Raw genomic sequence first — 20554 nt, 5'->3', positions numbered from 1 at the left:
CGGCAGGCTCTCTGGAACGGATTAATCACGAAACTCGGGGGTCCACTGTATTACAAAACACAAAGGAAAGTAATATAGGAAAGCCCTGTCTTTTCTGATCCCTTTTTACTGTTCTCACTTTTTCAGCAGTTTTCAATTTAGTTATTCTTTGGTGCTTTTTCCGCTTCTTTGCACAACAGACGTGTCAGGGAAGAGTACTGGCGTCATGTTTTAAGTATTATATTTATTTTACTTTTGTATGTGATTTTTTTATGCCTAGCTGTACTGAGCACTTATTATAGTGTAAGCATGTTATCGGGCATTTTAGAAACTTTCGATATTGAAAAAAAAACTTTTCCACTCGCCAACAACTATCACTTATCAGCAGGGTTCAGGAGCATAACAGCTATGAAAACAGGGACCTCCTGTAATAATAACATTGTTAAACTAAGCACTAACCTGGGCCAAGGAAAGTAAAGATGTGCGTGTGTTGTGCATAGTGAATAATTATTATTATTATTATAATCAAAAAGAAGCACTAAGCCACAAGGGCTATACAGGAATAGTGAATAAAAGTCGAGGTTTGTAACATTTATGCTGAAAAGATGTCCACCCAGAGATGTCGAGCTTAAATTCAGTGGCAGCTTGTGCGGGGTTCCTGCTGAACTGCAGCACCCCCTATTTTCACTAGATATTATCGATAACATTCAATATAATGATTCTTTTTTTCTTTAAATCTTTCTTTGTACTTGTACATTATATAATCAAAGAATTAAAGAAAATAGAGGGTGACACTACTGTCAGTTACAGTATACAATATTGTATACCAGGTGAGCAGCATTTACCGCTGTTGCCATATGTGGCTCATTTTCTGCCAACTTTATGCCTCTATATCTCGGCAAGTACTGATCGCAAAAATTTTTTTTAGGCTTAAAACACTCGGCAAAATAATCCTATCATTATTATTATAATAAAAAAGAAGCGCTAAGCCACAAGGGCTATGCAGCAAAATAATCCTAACATTTTGTTAAGAATTTTTTTTTTTATTTTTTAAATATTTTTTGACAGAATGACAGTTTCAGAAATGGGCTTGGGACGGTCAAAGAGTTAAATACACCTTTGCTATTACATAAGATTACTGTTTTGCACCCCTTTACATTCCACTAAAATATTCGTCTCTCTACACTCATTCTTTTCCTGTTCGCATGTGTGGGTTTTATAGCTTACACCTGAGAACTTTCCCCACACCATGTTCAGGTCACAGCAACTTGCCATACAGATTTTCACATGAATTGGCTCCAATGCCAGCACCTTCTCCCCAGCTTCCAGAGTACTATGGTCCACATTACGGTCCCACATCATCATCCTGGTCTGGCTGATGGGCACGTTCACTGGTACCATCCACTTCATATGAGCCAGTGTCTGAAACTGAGAAAAAGCTCCTAGAAGGGAGCATCATCATCCCCCCAAGCCAACAGCTCAAAGATTCTAGAGTGCTTCCCCACTCAGCAAATACAAAAAGAGGGATCCTCTCATTGTGGCATTTTCTTCAGGGTTTGATGGAATTTCTCTATTTTCCCCTAAGATTGAGGGTGACAGGCAGTTGAAAAGTTAAGCTCTACTTTTAATCCCTTTAAAACATTTCTAAACATTGTTATTATTATAATTAAGGGGGAAGCGCTAAACCCATAGGAGACATTTCTAAACAACTCTGAGGTAAAATTAGGCCCGGGGTCTGTTTATATCTCTTGAGGAAAACCAACATGAAAAAAAGAACTTCATCAAAGCTCTTAAGACTACATGAACTGTTATCTTATGTAGAGGGACTGCTTCCAGGTACTTGGTAGTGGAGCAAATATGTAATTGTGAGTAAATAATCATTTCCCATTCTGGTCCTTGGAACTGGACCAACTACATCCACTACCAGCTTGCTGAAGGGTTCACTTGGTGCTGAAATAAGCTGAAGGGGAACAGGTTTAACCCTTTGACTGTTTCAGTTGTATATATACGTCTTATGCGCCACTGTTTCTGACGTATTTATACGCGTAAATTCCAGCGGCTTCAAATCAAGCAGGAGAAAGCTGGTAGGCCCACATGTAAGAGAATGGGTCTGTGTGGTCAGTGTGTGCCACATAAAAAAAATCTTGCAGCACGCAGTGCGTAATGAGAAAAAAAAAATGACCATTTTTTTGGATTAAAACGCCGACTTTGAGGTGTATTTTCGTATAGTATTTATCGTTGTATTCTCGTTTTCATGGTCTCCTGTGATAAAATGGAAACCATATTACAGAAATAGAGATGATTTTAATTACTTTCATGATGAAAGTGACCTTGAAATTGAGCTCAAATTAGCGGAAATGTTCAATTTTTACCAATGTTCAGGAGTAAGCAAATCACACCACACGTCCAATACACTTCAACTGGGGAGTCTAATATTCTTTCACTAGTGCACTGATATTATTTATACCATTTTTACAATAATGCAGTAGTCTGCATAACAGTAAATTTTGTATTTTTTTGTATGAATAAAAAATCAAAACAGAAAGCAATAGTAATATAAGAGGGGCCTAGAGACATGACTAATGAACAGAGGATATGTTATTTTAGTGCCAAGAATGTCTACATTGTTTATTCTGGACCCTATTTTGAAATTGGCATCTTTTTTAATTTGCATGAAATTGGCCAAATTGCCAATTTCTGACTACTTTATTGGGTAGTTCAAATCAGTAAATGGGCAGTTTCTTGTACTCAGCTGATAGAAAAACTGGAGTTCTAAAGAAATAGCTATGAGTTTGGTCAACTGGAACAGTGGAATTGGCCAAAAACAGGGCTCAAAGTCGGCGAAACCGCCGATGCGTATATGTTGCCAAGACCGCTAGCTTTGCGGGACTGTCATTCCGTGAGTTTCGACCAAATTTCGTACTTTTGGTGTCATTACCATCGGGAAAAGATTCTCTATCATTTCATAAGAGAAAATAATTTTTTTCCAAAAATTTATCGACATAGAATGACAGTTTTAGAAAGGGGCCTGCGACAGTCAAAAGGTTAATACTTTGACTAGGTTTCCCTATAATTTGACAGACATGATAGATCTTAATATACTCTCCGTCAGTCTCTCACAGCAGAGGCCAGAAGAAATGCCTGGACATCACCATCTGGTGACAAAACCCTTGTTCTCCTTCCATTGGTACTGCAAACAGAAGCGACTTCTTTGTAAGAGTTTCCTCTCTGAAATGAAAACATTTAATTGAAAAATCTCTTCCTCAGCCACAGCTGAGGCTCTGATCACCTTAAAAGTGACATCATTTTCCTGTGCAGAAATTAATTGCACCCTAGTAGGTGCAGCCTCTCTCAATCTACTTAACTGATCCATGCTCCAATCATGCTCAGCTCTGGCTGGAACATCCTTTTCTTCAGTTGACTGCAGTTTAGCATCAGAGAACAGAGTTTCCAGACTTAACCCCTCACCGTCCTCATGAGAAATATCATGAATACTATTGGCAGCATGATCATGAGCCATACTTCTCATGGTGGAACCATCCGGGAAAAGGTCTGGCAGGGTTTCCCTAGCCTTCTCCTCCCAAACTTTGGGACTTGGTTCCCCCCAAACTAGTTGTTCCTCACTGTGCATCATTGTGGTGGTGAGGTACCATCGGACGGTTGGTGTTCAGTGTGCATCATTGTGGTGGTGAGGTACCATCGGATGGTTGGTGTTCAGTGTGCATCATTGTGGTGGTGAGGTACCATCGGAAGGTTGGTGTTCAGTGTGCATCATTGTGGTGGTGAGGTACCATTGGAAGGTTGGTGTTCAGTGTGCATCATTGTGGTGGTGAGGTACCATCGGAAGGCTGGTGTTCAGTGTGTATCATTGTGGTGGTGAGGTACCATCGGATGGTTGGTGTTCAGTGTGCATCATTGTGGTGGTGAGGTACCATCGGATGGTTGGTGTTCAGTGTGCATCATTGTGGTGGTGAGGTATCATCTGAGGGATACCTCTTCAAAAAGCAGTCTGTGGGTTTTTTTTTTTTTTTATTATCACACTGGCCGATTCCCACCAAGGCAGGGTGGCCCGAAAAAGAAAAACTTTCACCATCATTCACTCCATCACTGTCTTGCCAGAAGGGTGCTTTACACTACAGTTTTTAAACTGCAACATTAACACCCCTCCTTCAGAGTGCAGGCACTGTACTTCCCATCTCCAGGACTCAAGTCCGGCCTGCCGGTTTCCCTGAATCCCTTCATAAATGTTACTTTGCTCACACTCCAACAGCACGTCAAGTATTAAAAACCATTTGTCTCCATTCACTCCTATCAAACACGCTCACGCATGCCTGCTGGAAGTCCAAGCCCCTCGCACACAAAACCTCCTTTACCCCCTCCCTCCAACCCTTCCTAGGCCGACCCCTACCCCGCCTTCCTTCCACTACAGACTGATACACTCTTGAAGTTATTCTGTTTCGCTCCATTCTCTCTACATGTCCGAACCACCTCAACAACCCTTCCTCAGCCCTCTGGACAACAGTTTTGGTAATCCCGCACCTTCTCCTAACTTCCAAACTACGAATTCTCTGCATTATATTCACACCACACATTGCCCTCAGACATGACATCTCCACTGCCTCCAGCCTTCTCCTCGCTGCAACATTCATTACCCATGCTTCACACCCATATAAGAGCGTTGGTAAAACTATACTCTCATACATTCCCCTCTTTGCCTCCAAGGACAAAGTTCTCTGTCTCCACAGACTCCTAAGTGCACCACTCACTCTTTTTCCCTCATCAATTCTATGATTCACCTCATCTTTCATAGACCCATCCGCTGACACGTCCACTCCCAAATATCTGAATACGTTCACCTCCTCCATACTCTCTCCCTCCAATCTGATATTCAATCTTTCATCACCTAATCTTTTTGTTATCCTCATAACCTTACTCTTTCCTGTATTCACCTTTAATTTTCTTCTTTTGCACACCCTACCAAATTCATCCACCAATCTCTGCAGCTTCTCTTCAGAATCTCCCAAGAGCACAGTGTCATCAGCAAAGAGCAGCTGTGACAACTCCCACCCTGTGTGTGATTCTTTATCTTTTAACTCCACGCCTCTTGCCAAGACCCTCGCATTTACTTCTCTTACAACCCCATCTATAAATATATTAAACAACCACGGTGACATCACACATCCTTGTCTAAGGCCTACTTTTACTGGGAAAAAATTTCCCTCTTTCCTACATACTCTAACTTGAGCCTCACTATCCTCGTAAAAACTCTTCACTGCTTTCAGTAACCTACCTCCTACACCATACACTTGCAACATCTGCCACACTGCCCCCCTATCCACCCTGTCATACGCCTTTTCCAAATCCATAAATGCCACAAAGACCTCTTTAGCCTTATCTAAATACTGTTCACTTATATGTTTCACTGTAAACACCTGGTCCACACACCCCCTACCTTTCCTAAAGCCTCCTTGTTCATCTGCTATCCTATTCTCCGTCTTACTCTTAATTCTTTCAATTATAACTCTACCATACACTTTACCAGGTACACTCAACAGACTTATCCCCCTATAATTTTTGCACTCTCTTTTATCCCCTTTGCCTTTATACAAAGGAACTATGCATGCTCTCTGCCAATCCCTAGGTACCTTACCCTCTTCCATACATTTATTAAATAATTGCACCAACCACTCCAAAACTATATCCCCACCTGCTTTTAACATTTCTATCTTTATCCCATCAATCCCGGCTGCCTTACCCCCTTTCATTTTACCTACTGCCTCACGAACTTCCCCCACACTCACAACTGGCTCTTCCTCACTCCTACAAGATGTTATTCCTCCTTGCCCTATACACGAAATCACAGCTTCCCTATCTTCATCAACATTTAACAATTCCTCAAAATATTCCCTCCATCTTCCCAATACCTCTAACTCTCCATTTAATAACTCTCCTCTCCTATTTTTAACTGACAAATCCATTTGTTGTCTAGGCTTCCTTAACTTGTTAATCTCACTCCAAAACTTTTTCTTATTTTCAACAAAATTTGTTGATAACAGCTCACCCACTCTCTCATTTGCTCTCTTTTTACATTGCTTCACCACTCTCTTAACCTCTCTCTTTTTCTCCATATACTCTTCCCTCCTTGCATCACTTCTACTTTGTAAAAACTTCTCATATGCTAACTTTTTCTCCCTTACTACTCTCTTTACATCATCATTCCACCAATCGCTCCTCTTCCCTCCTGCACCCACTTTCCTGTGGGTGCAGGAGGGAAGAGGAGCGATTTGGTCTGTGGGTTTATATTCATATAAAAGAAAGCAATTTGAGTGTGGCAAATCCAATGAGCCTATTCTGAATTAAATTCTATACTAGTGAGGGAGACCTCTAGGCTTAAAACTGAATGTAACATGGGTTAGAATTTACAGGAAAGATTATTAGAGCACAAACAAGAGGTGTAGTACAGGAGGTTCATGTAGTTTCCAAATTTAAGGTAAGATTTTTAGAGCTTGATGAAGATGTCAGCTACAGAGTTAACACTGAAATAGATTAAAAAATGAGATAATATGGACTCAAACTTGTAGTATGACTTCTGTGTAAATTCAACTGATTAACTGAATTCTTTTCTTGATTACCATTTGAAGAAACTTTGCAGGCATGGAATACTCAAGTTATAAGTAAAAATCACTTAAGTTTGCATAGTTGATTTCCTTCCCTTCTCAGTGTTATCAAAATATTTTGGAACTTTTTTCTCACATCATCTCTATTCTGGATATTCAACATGGCACCCAAAAGGAATATTAGTGATGCTAGAGGTATCAAGCAGAATATAATAATCAGCTCCAAGATGGAAATTCTAAATATGCAATTTTTTTTCATTCAACGTACCAGCCGTATCCCACCGAGGTGGGGTGGCCCAAAAGGAAAAACCAAAGTTTCTCCTTTAAAATTTAGTAATATATACAGGAGAAGGGGTTACTAGCCCCTTGCTCCCGGCATTTCAGTCGCCACTTACGGCACACATGGCTTACGGAGGAAGAATTCTGTTCCACTTTCCCATGGAGATAAGAGGAAATAAACAAGAACAAGAACTAGAAAGAAAATAGCAGAAAACCCAGAGGGGTGTGTATATATATATGCTTGTACATGTATGTATAGTGTGACCTAAGTAAGTAGAAGTAGCAAGACGTACCTGAAATCGTGCAATTTTATGAGACAGAAAAAAGGACACTAGCAATCCTACCATCATGTAAAACAATTACAGGCTTCTGTTTTACACTCACTTGGCAGGACGGTAGTACCTCCCTGGGTGGTTGCTGTCTACCAACCTACTACCTAGGTTTAAATATGTATATGTGATGCATAATGCTTGTATGTTTTGTCTGAGATAATTCACCATACATACAATTAGAGAGAAAACAAGGAAAGTGTCCCTACTTAATGTTCAGAAAGTAAGACACAAAACCCTCATGTACAATACTGCAGAACATTGCTTAAGGAGTGTGTTTACAATGGTATGTTTGTGTGACTATTTGAAAACATTAGGAAGGACAATCAATATCATAACACAAGGTGTGGAGTCAAGAGTACAGCAGCTGATCACACTGCCATGCAAAATTTCCTTGCATATTCAAAGGAAATTATTTCTGAGAACAGTTACAGTCTAAACTGAGTGTTTAATGGTGACAAGATAGGACAACCTTGAAGGTGCATGCCATCAAGAACCTACATTAACAAGCAAGTAAAAAGTGCAGCTTGTTGCAAAGGAAGTAAACATTACTTTGCTTCTCTGAACAAATGCAACAGTACAATCACAAGATAATGGTAATTTACAGTGCTGTAAAACATCAAGACAAACCCTGTTTGTTGATTAAGGCATTATTTTATTCCTGCAGTCAAGATATACCTGGCCAGAAAGATAATCTTGTATTCAAGGTTCTCACTCACTCTTGATAATGGAGAAGTGAGAAAGACATTTCAGCACAAATACATGTGCCTGGTTATGTAAAAACTCATCAGAGTAATGGATAGTGGTTTCGAGACTGCCGTGCCAAAGTAATTGCATAATTGCAGATGTTCTTGTGTAAATGAAGGGTAGGGTTAATTATGACCTTCAGTGGTGAATAATTTATCTCTTTTTCCTCTAAGTAAGGAAGGAGCTAGTTAGGGTGATGAAACTGTGGATCTGGCAAGAACCAAGATATGAGGGGTTTGAAGATGCAAATGAAATGCTGCAAGAGGTTGACAAAGAAGGAACAATGTAAGGAACCAAATTCATAGGAAAGAAGCCAATAAAAAAATAGTATGATTAAAAAGAACTTGAAGTTAAACAACTTAACACTGTAGGAGCTACTTCGGGAAATCCTGGATATTGGTAAAATGCTTGAATTGTCACTTAAAAAAGATCTTGAGATATGTGGAAGCAGTGATCTGAAAATGATTTTGGAGTAAACACTGATGCCCTATCGAGATAATAGGAAATAAACAAGAAGAACTAGTAAGAAAATAGAAGAAACCCAGAGGGGTGTGTATATACTACAGGTCTCCCTCAACATTTGCGTTTTTAACTTTCGCGGGCTTCACACTTTCGCAAATTCCCAACCGCCAAATTCCCAGCCTCCAAATTCCCAGCCGCCAAATCATATTTAAGTTTCCCGCCACCTGCGAGTCCCTACTACCCTCCCTCCAACCCCACAACTGGCAGCCAGCCCTCCCACCATTGTGGCGAGTGTTTTATTTGTTCATTATTTGCTATTAAACTACAGCATAAATAATGTAAACCCATTCATGACTGCATATTGGAATGGCTATTCAGACAGGTATTGGATGGTGACATCATGTGTTTACTCTTGAGCACAGCAAAGAATCAAACATTTCTGCTACTAATAATAACAATAGTAATAATAATAATAATAATAATAATAATAATAATAATAATAATAATAATAATAATAATAATAATAATAAATATGATAGATTTGAAGAAGGAAATTGTACAAAAATATGAGGGAGTGGTTGAGGCATCGTCAGTCAGTGTGGCTTTCTTTAAGCTGAAGTGAGCATTAGTCGCTGTGCTCTTCCAAACATTTCACAATAATTAACTGTGTTTGGTGCTTGTAGATTGAGTGCAACTGGAGTGGTAGAGGCAGTGGTAGAGGCAGTGGTAGAGGCAGTGGGTGAGGCAGTGGGTGAGGCAGTGGGTGAGGCAGTGGGTGAGGCAGTGGGTGAGGCAGCGGTTGAGGCAGTGGTATTTAATAACATATATGTTATTAATAATAATAATAATAATAATAATACATGTTATTAATAATATGTACTATTATTATTTATAATATATATGTTATTAAATACCACTGCCTCAACTGCTCCCTCTACCATTGCCTCAACTGCTGCCTCACCCACTGCCTCTACCACTGCCTCTACCACTCCAGTCGCACTCAATCTACAAGCACCAAACACAATGAATTATTGTGAAATGTTTGGAAGAGCACGGAGACTAATGCTCACTCCAGCATAAACAAAGCCACACTGATGATGCCTCAACCACTCCCTCGTATTTTTGTGCAATTTCCTTCTTCATTTCTATCGTATTTATTATTATTTTTATTAATATTATTATTATTACTATTGTTATTATTAGCAGTAGCAGAAATGTTTGATTCTTTGCTGTGCTCAAGAGTAAACACATGATGTCACCGTCCGATACCTGTCTGAATAGCCATTCCAATATGCAGTCATGTTTACATTATTTATACAGTCAGGTTTACATTATTTATACTGTAGTTTAATAGCAAATAATGAACAAACAAAACACTAACCACACTGGTGGGAGGGCTGGCTGCCAGTTGTGTGGGTCGGAGGGAGGGTAGTAGGGACTCGCAGTGGTTGAGGAAGTGGTGGAGGCATTGGTGTAGGCCGGGTGGAGGCAGTGGTATTTAATAACATACTTGTTATTAAACCATAACATGTATGTATTTAGTACAATTTACAACGTTTTCATGTATTTTATGATTGTTCATGGTTCAACAAGTTAAGGAAGCAGTATTGTATTATATTTCCCTACAATATATTGGGGCACCAAACATTTGCGATTTTTCAACATTTGCGAGGCTCTTGATCCCCTAACCCTCGCGAATGTTGAGTGAGACCTATACAGTGGAACCTCGTTTTTTGGCCGATTCGTATTTAGGCCATATTTTTGGCGGAAATTTTGCTCCATAGTTTGGCTGTTGCCTCGTATACTGGCCATATTAGATGCATTAGCCCACCTCTCCTGCTGGGACGCTGGGCTTTGGTGAGTCAGTCTTCCTTTGTCTGTTGGCAAGTGAGCATATATTCTGCACATTGTGAAATAAGTCACCATGGGGCCCAAGACAGTTCCTTTGGCAAAAAAAGTCAGAAACACAATGGAATTTAAGAAGGAAGTAATAGAAAAATATGAGAGTGGTGTACGGGTGCTGGAACTTGCCAGGATGTATGGCACAAACAAATCAACAAACACTTCTATCCTGGCAAAGAAAGAACAAATCAAGGAAGCTGATGTGGCAAAAGGGGTAAACCTGTTAACAAAAAAGAGATCACAAACAAACCAAGATGTGGAGAAGTTGCTGTGGATCAGAGAAAAACAGTTAGCAGGAGATAGTGTTTCAGAGATTATCATTTGTGAAAAGGCAAGGCAGTTGCATGTGGATCTCGTAACGAAAATGCCTGGTACTAGTGATGATGATAGTGAACTTAAGACCAGCAGAGGCTGGTTTGAGAAATTTAAGAAGCATTGTGGCATACACAGTGTTGTAAGGTATGGGGAGGCTGCAAATTCTGACAAACATGCTTTTGAAAAATTTGTGCAGGAATTCAAGGGGAATGTAAATGCTCAAGAATGCCAACCCCAACAAGTGTTCACTTGTGACAAAACAAGCCTCTTTTGGAAGAAAATGCCAAAGAGGACCTATATCACAGAGGAAAAGGCACTGCCAGGACACAAGCCTATGAAAGACAGACCAACTCTTTTGTTCTGTGCTAATGCTAGTGGGGATTTCAAAGTAAACCCTTTACTTGTGTATCACTCTGAAAATCCCAGAGTGTTCAAGAAAAACAATGTCGTCAAGAATAAATTGTGTGTGATGTGAAAAGATAATCATAATGCATGGGTCACGAGGTGACTTTCATTAACTGGGTCCATGAAGTGTTTGGCCCGAGTGTGAAAAAAAAACCTCCTGGAAAATAAACTGCCATTCAATTGCTTAATGGTAATGGATAATGCTCCTGTTCATTCTCCAAACTTGGTAGACCTATTGTCTATGGATTTCCGTTTTATATCAGTGATGTTCTTGCCTCCAAACACCACTCCTCTCATCCAGCCCATGGACCAGCAGGTCATTTTTAACTTCAAAAAACTCTACACAAAAGCAGTGTTTCAAAAGTGCTTTGAAGTGACCTCGGACACTGAATTGACCCTAAGAGAGTTCTGGAGAAATCACTTCAATATCCTCTATTGTGTAAAGCTTGGCAGGGAGTGACTTCCAAGACTTTGAACTCTTCTTGGAGACAATTATGGCCAGACTGTGTCCTCGAGAAGGATTTTGAAGAGTTTAAGGCTGACCCTGACCCTGCTGTGGAATCTATTGTGGCATTGGGAAAGTCCATGGGGTTGGATGTGACTGGCGAGGATGTGGAAGAGTTGATGGAGGACCACAGGGAAGAGCTGCAACACCTTCAACTGGAACAGCAACAGACCACAGCTGAGGAACTTGCTTCAGAGGAGGAGGAGGAGGAGGAGGAGGAGGAGGAAGAGAGAGGGAAGAATGTGCCTTTTTCAGTGATTAAGGACATTTGTGCAAAGTGGAATGAGGTGCAAACTTTTGTGGAGAAATATCACCCTGACCAAGTTGAAACAAGCCATATCTGCAACATGTTCAGTGACAAAACCTTGTCCCATTTTAGGGAAATCTTAAAGGGACGCCAAAAACAGAGCAGTCTGGACAGTTATTTTGTGCGACAGGGGTCCAGTGACTCTCAAGCTGATCCTAGTGGCATTAAAAGACAAAGAAGGGAAGTAACCCCCGAGAGGGACTTGTTACCTAAAGTCCTTATGGAGAGGGATTCCCTTCCAAACAATAATCCACCCTCCCTGTCTTCCATAAGCCAACAAGAGTCTTCAGTAAAGGTATGTAATAGTGATTTAAATGCTCCTAATTTATTTTATTTAGTACTCGTTGTTTTGTGTAGGTAAAACTATAATTAATCTTTAAAAAATCTGTTTTTTGTGAAGATTTTTGGGTGCCTGGAATGGATTAATTGTATTTACATTAATTCTTATGGGAAATAATGCTTTGAATTTAGGCCGACCTTCTGGAATGGATTACGGCTCAAAAACAAGGTTCCACTGTATATGCTTGTACATGCATGTGTGACCTAAGTGTAAGTAAAAGTAGGAAGACATACCTGAAAACTTGCATGTTTATGAGACAGAAACAAGACACCAGCAATCCTACCATCGTGTAAAACAATTACAGTAGGGCCCCGCTTTATCGCATTCCGCTAATAAAGCAATTTCAAATGATGACCAAAACTCTCTATACGGCTCCCTGTCTTTCTAATACGGTGTGCACTGCCCAGTTTGTTTACATTCTCCGTGAGCACTGCGTCTCTCCATTATGTTTCGAAACTTTCCAATATTTCAAGTGTTTTAAAGTTATTTCATATTTTATATATACAGTGGTCCCCCGCTTTTCGTAGTTCCCGGCAATCGTAAAATTCGCCAATCGTAGGGGTATTTTCGTATAAACATGGACTTGCTTTTCATAGGTTGACTCGCGAGTCGTAGTTCGTCTGGGACGCGTACCCACGGCGTGAGCCGGGGCGGCAGCCAGTCTGGCATTGTTCACCAGTGAGCGAAAGTCCCCTCACATGCTCCAGCGAAATATTTCATAATATTCCATTTATTTTAGTGCTTGCAAGTAGTAGGTTGGTAGACAGCAACCACCCAGGGAAGTACTACCGTCCTGCCAGATGACTGTGAAACAGAAACCTGTAACTGTTTTGCATGATGGTAGGATTGCTGGTTTCTTTTTCTGTCTCATAAACATGCTAGATAACAGGGATATCTTGCTACTCCTACTTACACTTTGGTCACACTTCACAGACACGCACATGCTTATGTATATACATACATCTAGGTTTTTCTCCTTTTTCTAAATAGCTCTTGTTCTTCCTTATTTCTTCTATTGTCCATGGGGAAGTGGAAAAGAATCTTTCCTCCGTAAGCCATGCGTGTTGTATGAGGCGACTAAAATGCCGGGAGAAATGGGCTAATAACCCCTTCTCCTGTAGACATTTACTAAAAAAGAGAAGAAGAAAAACTTTATAAAACTGGGATGCTTAAATGTGCGTGGATGTAGTGCGGATGACAAGAAACAGATGATTGCTGATGTTATGAATGAAAAGAAGTTGGATGTCCTGGCCCTAAGCGAAACAAAGCTGAAGGGGGTAGAGAAGTTTCAGTGGGGGGAAATAAATGGGATTAAATCTGGAGTATCTGAGAAAGTTAGAGCAAAGGAAGGGGTAGCAGTAATGTTGAAGGATCAGTTATGGAAGGAGAAAAGAGAATATGAATGTGTAAATTCAAGAATTATGTGGATTAAAGTAAAGGTTGGATGCGAAAAGTGGGTCATAATAAGCGTGTATGCACCTGGAGAAGAGAGGAATGTAGAGGAGAGAGAGATTTTGGGAGATGTTAAGTGAATGTATAGGAGCCTTTGAACCAAGTGAGAGAGTAATTGTGGTAGGGGATCTGAATGCTAAAGTAGGAGAAACTTTTAGAGAGGGTGTGGTAGGTAAGTTTGGGGTGCCAGGTGTAAATGATAATGGGAGCCCTTTGATTGAACTTTGTATAGAAAGGGGTTTAGTTATAGGTAATACATATTTTAAGAAAAAGAGGATAAATAAGTATACAAGATATGATGTAGGGCAAAATGACAGTAGTTTGTTGGATTATGTATTGGTAGATAAAAGACTGTTGAGTAGACTTCAGGATGTACATGTTTATAGAGGGGCCACAGATATATCAGATCACTTTCTAGTTGTAGCTACACTGAGAGTAAAAGGTAGATGGGATACAAGGAGAATAGAAGCATCAGGGAAGAGAGAGGTGAAGGTTTATAAACTAAAAGAGGAGGCAGTTAGGGTAAGATATAAACAGCTATTGGAGGATAGATGGGCGAATGAGAGCATAGGCAATGGGGTCGAAGAGGTATGGGGTAGGTTTAAAAATGTAGTGTTAGAGTGTTCAGCAGAAGTTTGTGGTTACAGGAAAGTGGGTGCGGGAGGGAAGAGGAGCGATTGGTGGAATGATGATGTAAAGAGAGCAGTAAGGGAGAAAACGTTAGCATATGAGAAGTTTTTACAAAGTAGAAGTGATGCAAGGAGGGAAGAGTATATGGAGAAAAAGAGAGGTTAAGAGAGTGGTGAAGCAATGTAAAAAGAGAGCAAATGAGAGAGTGGGTGAGATGTTATCAACAAATTTTGTTGAAAATAAGAAAAAGTTTTGGAGTGAGATTAACAAGTTAAGGAAGCCTAGAGAACAAATGGATTTGTCAGTTAAAAATAGAAGAGGAGAGTTATTAAATGGAGAGTTAGAGGTATTGGGAAGATGGAGGGAATATTTTGAGGAATTGTTAAATGTTGATGAAGATAGGGAAGCTGTGATTTCGTGTATAGGGCAAGGAGGAATAACATCTTGTAGGAGTGAGGAAGAGCCAGTTGTGAGTGTGGGGGAAGTTCGTGAGGCAGTAGGTAAAATGAAAGGGGGTAAGGCAGCCGGGATTGATGGGATAAAGATAGAAATGTTAAAAGCAGGTGGGGATATAGTTTTGGAGTGGTTGGTGCAATTATTTAATAAATGTATGGAAGAGGGTAAGGTACCTAGGGATTGGCAGAAAGCATGCATAGTTCCTTTGTATAAAGGCAAAGGGGACAAAAGAGAGTGCAAAAATTATAGGGGGATAAGTCTGTTGAGTATACCTGGTAAAGTGTATGGTAGAGTTATTATTGAAAGAATTAAGATATAGCAGATGAACAAGGAGGCTTTAGGAAAGGTAGGGGGTGTGTGGACCAGGTGTTTACAGTGAAACATAAGTGAACAGTATTTAGATAAGGCTAAAGAGGTCATTGTGGCATTTATGGATTTGTAAAAGGCATATGACAGGGTGGATAGGGGGGCAATGTGGCAGATGTTGCAAGTGTATGGTGTAGGAGGTAGGTTACTGAAAGCAGTGAAGAGTTTTTATGAGGATAGTGAGGCTCAAGTTAGAGTATGTAGGAAAGAGGGAAATTATTTCCCAGTAAAAGTAGGCCTTAGACAAGGATGTGTGATGTCACCGTGGTTGTTTAATATATTTATAGATGGGGTTGTAAGAGAAGTAAATGCGAGGGTCTTGGCAAAAGGCGTGGAGTTAAAAGATAAAGAATCATACATAAAGTGGGAGTTGTCACAGTTGCTCTTTGCTGATGACACTGTGCTCTTGGGAGATTCTGAAGAGAAGTTGCAGAGATTGGTGGATGAATTTGGTAGGGTGTGCAAAAGAAGAAAATTAAAAGTGAATACAGGAAAGAGTAAGGTTATGAGGATAACAAAAATATTAGATGATGAAAGATTGGATATTAGATTGGAGAGAGTATGGAGGAGGTGAATGTATTCAGATATCTGGGAGTGGACGTGTCAGCGGATGGGTCTATGAAAGATGAGGTTAATCATAGAGTTGATGAGGGGAAAAGGGTGAGTGGTACACTTAGGAGCCTGTGGAGACAAAGAACTTTGTCCTTGGAGGCAAAGAGGGGAATGCATGAGAGTATAGTTTTACCAACACTCTTATATGGGTGTGAAGCATGGGTGATGAATGTTGCAGCGAGGAGAAGGCTGGAGGCAGTGGAGATGTCATGTCTGAGGGCAATGTGTGGTGTGAATATAATGCAGAAAATTCGTAGTTTGGAAGTTAGGAGGAGGTGCGGGATTACCAAAACTGTTGTCCAGAGGGCTGAGGAAGGGTTGTTGAGGTGGTTCGGACATGTAGAGAGAATGGAGCGAAACAGAGTGACTTCAAGAGTGTATCAGTCTGTAGTGGAAGGAAGGCAGGGTAGGGGTCGGCCTAGGAAAGGTTGGAGGGAGGGGGTAAAGGAGGTTTTGTGTGCGAGGGGCTTGGACTTCCAGCAGGCATGCGTGAGTGTGTTTGATAGGAGTGAATGGAGACAAATGGTTTTTAATACTTGACGTGCTGTTGGAGTGTGAGCAAAGTAACATTTATGAAGGGGTTCAGGGAAACCGGCAGGCCGGACTTGAGTCCTGGAGATGGGAAGTACAGTGCCTGCACTCTGAAGGAGGGGTGTTAATGTTGCAGTTTAAAAACTGTAGTGTAAAGTACCCTTCTGGCAAGACAGTGATGGAGTGAATGATGGTGAAAGTTTTTCTTTTTCGGGCCACCCTGCCTTGGTGGGAATCGGCCAGTGTGATAATAAAAATAAATAATAAGTACTAAATAAGCTACCATGGCTCCAAAGAAAGCTCCTAGTGCCAAGCCTGTGGTAAAGAAGGTGAGAAATACGATTGAATTTAAGAAAACCACCATTGAACAATATGAAAGTTGTACAAGTGTGGCCGAACTGTCCAGGATGTATAAGAAACCCTACACAACCTTATGTTCCATAGCGGCCAAGAAAAAGGAAATAAAGGATGCTGTTGTTGCAAAGGGAGTAACTATGCTGACAAAAATGAGATCACCAGTACTGGAAGAGGTTGAGAAGTTGTTATTGGTGTGGATAAATGAGAAACAATTAGCAGGAGATACTGTTATGACTGATTAATTGTGAAAAGGCTAGGCAGTTGCATGAAGATTTGGTAAAGAAATTGCCTGCAAACAGTGGTGAAGTGAGTGAATTTAAGGCCAGCAAAGGCTGGTTTGAGAGATTTAAGAACCGTACTGGCATACAGTGTGGTAAGGAATGGTGAGGCTGCCAGTTCGGACCACAAGGCGGCTGAAAAATATGTGCATGAATTCCAGGAGTACATAGAGGCTGAAGGACTGAAACCTGAACAAGTGTTCAATTGTGACGAAACAGGCCTCTTTTGGAAGAAAATGCCAAAGAGGACCTTCATTACACAAGAGGAAAAGGCAATGCCAGGACACAAGCCTATGAAAGACAGGCTGACGCTAATGTTCTGTGCTAATGCTAGTGGGGATTTCAAAGTGAAGCCATTACTAGTGTACCATTCTGAAAATCCCAGAGTGTTCAGGAAAAACGATGTTATGAAGAGTAAATTGTGTGTGTTTTGGAAATCTAATAGTAAGGCATGGGTCACAAGGGAAATTTTCGTCGAGTGGTTCAATGAAGTGTTTGGCCCTTGTGTGAAGGAGTATCTCTTGGAAAAGAAATTGGATCTCAAGTGCCTGCTAGTAATGGACAATGCACCTGCTCATCCTCCAAACTTGGATGACCTAATTTTCGAGGAGTTTGGGTTCATCACAGTAAAGTTCTTGCCCCTGAATACCACTCCTCTCCTCCAACCCATGGACCAGCAGGTTATTGCAAACTTTAAAAAAACTCTACACAAAAGCAATGTTTCACAGGTGCTTGACTGTGACCACAGACACTCACTTGACCCTAAGGGAATTTTGGAGAGAATACTTCAGCATCCTCCACTGCATAACCCTTACAGGTATGGCTTGGGAGGGAGTGACTACCAGGACTTTGAACTCTGCCTGGAGAAAATTGTGGCCAGATTGTGTTGACAAGAGGGATTTTGAAGGATTTGGGACTGACCCTAATGAGCCTATGTCTGTTGTAAAATCAATTGTGGCACTGGGGAGTTCCATGGGGTTGGATGTGAGTTTGGAGGATGTGGAAGAATTGGTGGAAGACCACAATGAAGAGCTCACCACTGAGGAGCTGCAAGAGCTTCAGCAGGAAGAGCAACACATCGCAGCTCAGAATCTCGCTGCAGAGGAGGAGGAAGAGAGATGGAAGAAGGTGCCTTCTTCAGAAATTAAAGAGATTTTTACTATGTGGGGTAAGATGGAAAGCTTTATGGAGAAACATCACCCTAACAAGGTTGTTGCAAGCCAGGTTGGTAACATGTACAGTGACAAAGTCTTGGGCCATTTTAGGGAAGTGTTAAAGAGATGCCAGAAACAGAGCTCTCTCCACAGTTATTTTGTGAGACAGGACTCCAGTGACTCTCAAGGTGGTCCTAGTGGCATTAAGAAACAGAGAAGAGAAGCAACCCCAGAAAAGCAAATGGTACCTGAGGTGTTGATGGAAGGGGATTCCTCTTCCAAACTATAAACAATCCACTCTCTCTCCTCCTCCAGTCTCCCATACACTAAGAAGAATCTCCAAGAAAGGTAAGTGTTATGCTGTTAATGTTTCATTCATCATTTCCCATTGTATTGTTTATGTACTACATGTATATTTCATGTTAAATTTTTTTTTGTTTTAATACTTCTGGGTGTCAGGAACGGATTAATTGTATTTACATTATTTCTTATGGGGAAAATTGATTGTAAATCGTAAATTTCGTTTATAGTAACGGCTCCAGGAACGGATTGATTACTAAAAACGAGGGACCACTGTACTCTGATAATTATTATACAGTGGACCCTCAGCTATCGATATTAATCCTTTCCTGAAAGCTCATCGTTAGCTGAATTAATTTTCCCCATAAGAAATAATGGAAATCAAATTAATCTGTTCCTGACATCCCAAAGTATGAAAAAAAAAATTTTTTAACACATGAAATATTAATTTTAATACACACAAACTGACACTTACCTTTATTGAAGATCTGGTGATTGATGGAATGGGAGGAGGGGAGAGTGTGGATGTTGTTAATGTTTAGAAGGGGAATCCCCTTCTATTAGGACTTGAGGTATCAAGTCCTTTTCCGGGGTTACTTCCCTTCTTTTAATGCCACTAGGACCAGCTTGAGAGTCACTGGACCTCTGTCGCACAACATATCTGTCCATAGAGGCCTGTACCTCCCGTTCCTTTACGACTTTCCTAAAGTGGTTCACAACATTGTCAGTGTAATAGTCACCAGCACGGCTTGCTATAGCTGTGTGAGGGTGATTTTCATCAAAAAAGGTTTGCATTTCAAGCCACTTTGCACACATTTCCTTAATCTTTGAAGTAGGCAACTTCCTCAATTTCTCTATCCCCTCCTCCGGAGCAGTTTCCTCAGGTCTGGCCTCTTGCTGTTGAAGATGATCTAGCAGCTCATCAGTGGTTAGTTCTTCACTGTCTTCCTCCACCAACTCTTCCACATCCTCCCCACTAACCTCCAACCCCAATGACTTCCCCAATGCCACAATTGATTCCACAACTGGCATACACTTTTCAGGGTTAGCCTCAAATCCTTCAAAATCCCTTTTGTCTACACATTCTGGCCACAGTTTCTTTCAAGCAGAGTTCAAGGTCCTCTTAGTCACTTCCTCCCAAGCCTTACCTATAATGTGTGCACAACTGAGGATGCTAAAGTGATCTCTCCAAAACTCTCTTAGAGTCAATTGAGTTTCTGTGGTCACTACAAAGCACCTTTGAAACATAGCTTTTGTGTAGAGTTTTTTGAAGTTTGCAATGACCTGCTGGTCCATGGGCTGCAGGAGAGGAGTGGTATTAGGGGGCAAAAACTTGACCTTAATGAAACTCATGTCCCCAGAAAGTCGCTCTGCACGTGGCAGGAGCATTGTCTAATACCAGGAGGCACTTAAGGTCCAATTTATTTTCCAGGAGGTAATTTTTCACAGTGGGGGCAAATGCATGGTGTAACCAGTCATAGAAAAGGTCTCTAGTGACCCATGCCTTACTGTTTGCCCTCCACATCACACACAACTTAGCCTTGAAGACATTGTTTCTCCTGAACACTGGGAGTTTCAGAGTGATACACCAATAAAGGCTTCACTTTGCAATCACCACTAGCATTAGCACACATCAAGAGAGTAAGCCTGTCTTTCATAGGCTTATGTCCTGGGAGTGCCTTTTCCTCCTGGAGTTTACCTGGAGAGAGTTCCGGGGGTCAACGCCCCTGCGGCCCGGTCTGTGACCAGGCCTCCTGGTGGATCAGAGCCTGATCAACCAGGCTGTTACTGCTGGCTGCACGCAAACCAACGTACGAGCCACAGCCCGGCTGGTTAAGAACCGACTTTAGGTGCTTGTCCAGTGCCAGCTTGAAGACTGCCAGGGGTCTGTTGGTAATCCCCCTTATGTATGCTGGGAGGCAGTTGAACAGTCTCGGGCCCCTGACACTTATTGTATGGTCTCTTAACGTGCTAGTGACACCCCTGCTTTTCATTGGGGGGATGTTGCATCGTCTGCCAAGTCTTTTGCTTTCGTAGTGAGTGATTTTCGTGTGCAAGTTCGGTACTAGTCCCTCTAGGATTTTCCAGGTGTATATAATCATGTATCTCTCCCGCCTGCGTTCCAGCGAATACAGGTTTAGGAACCTCAAGCGCTCCCAGTAATTGAGGTGTTTTATCTCTGTTATGCGCGCCGTGAAGGTTCTCTGTACATTTTCTAGGTCAGCAATTTC

General features: G+C 41.1%; 1 long non-coding RNA gene across 1 annotated transcript; it reads right to left on the bottom strand.

Moving 5' to 3' along the window:
• Positions 1 to 469: 469 nt before the first annotated feature.
• On the bottom strand, positions 470 to 4138 carry LOC138855402 (uncharacterized). Its single transcript, XR_011394635.1, has 2 exons — positions 3100 to 4138; positions 470 to 1407 (listed from the first exon to the last, which is right to left on the bottom strand). It is a non-coding gene; the product is annotated as an uncharacterized lncRNA (long non-coding RNA).
• Between the last annotated feature and the right edge of the window lie 16416 nt (positions 4139 to 20554).

Source organism: Cherax quadricarinatus, chromosome 93 (genome assembly GCF_038502225.1).
Source record: "Cherax quadricarinatus isolate ZL_2023a chromosome 93, ASM3850222v1, whole genome shotgun sequence".
Taxonomy (NCBI): domain Eukaryota; kingdom Metazoa; phylum Arthropoda; class Malacostraca; order Decapoda; family Parastacidae; genus Cherax; species Cherax quadricarinatus.
Note: the sequence above shows the minus strand (reverse complement) of the source record. Positions and strands in the feature narration are given on the sequence as shown.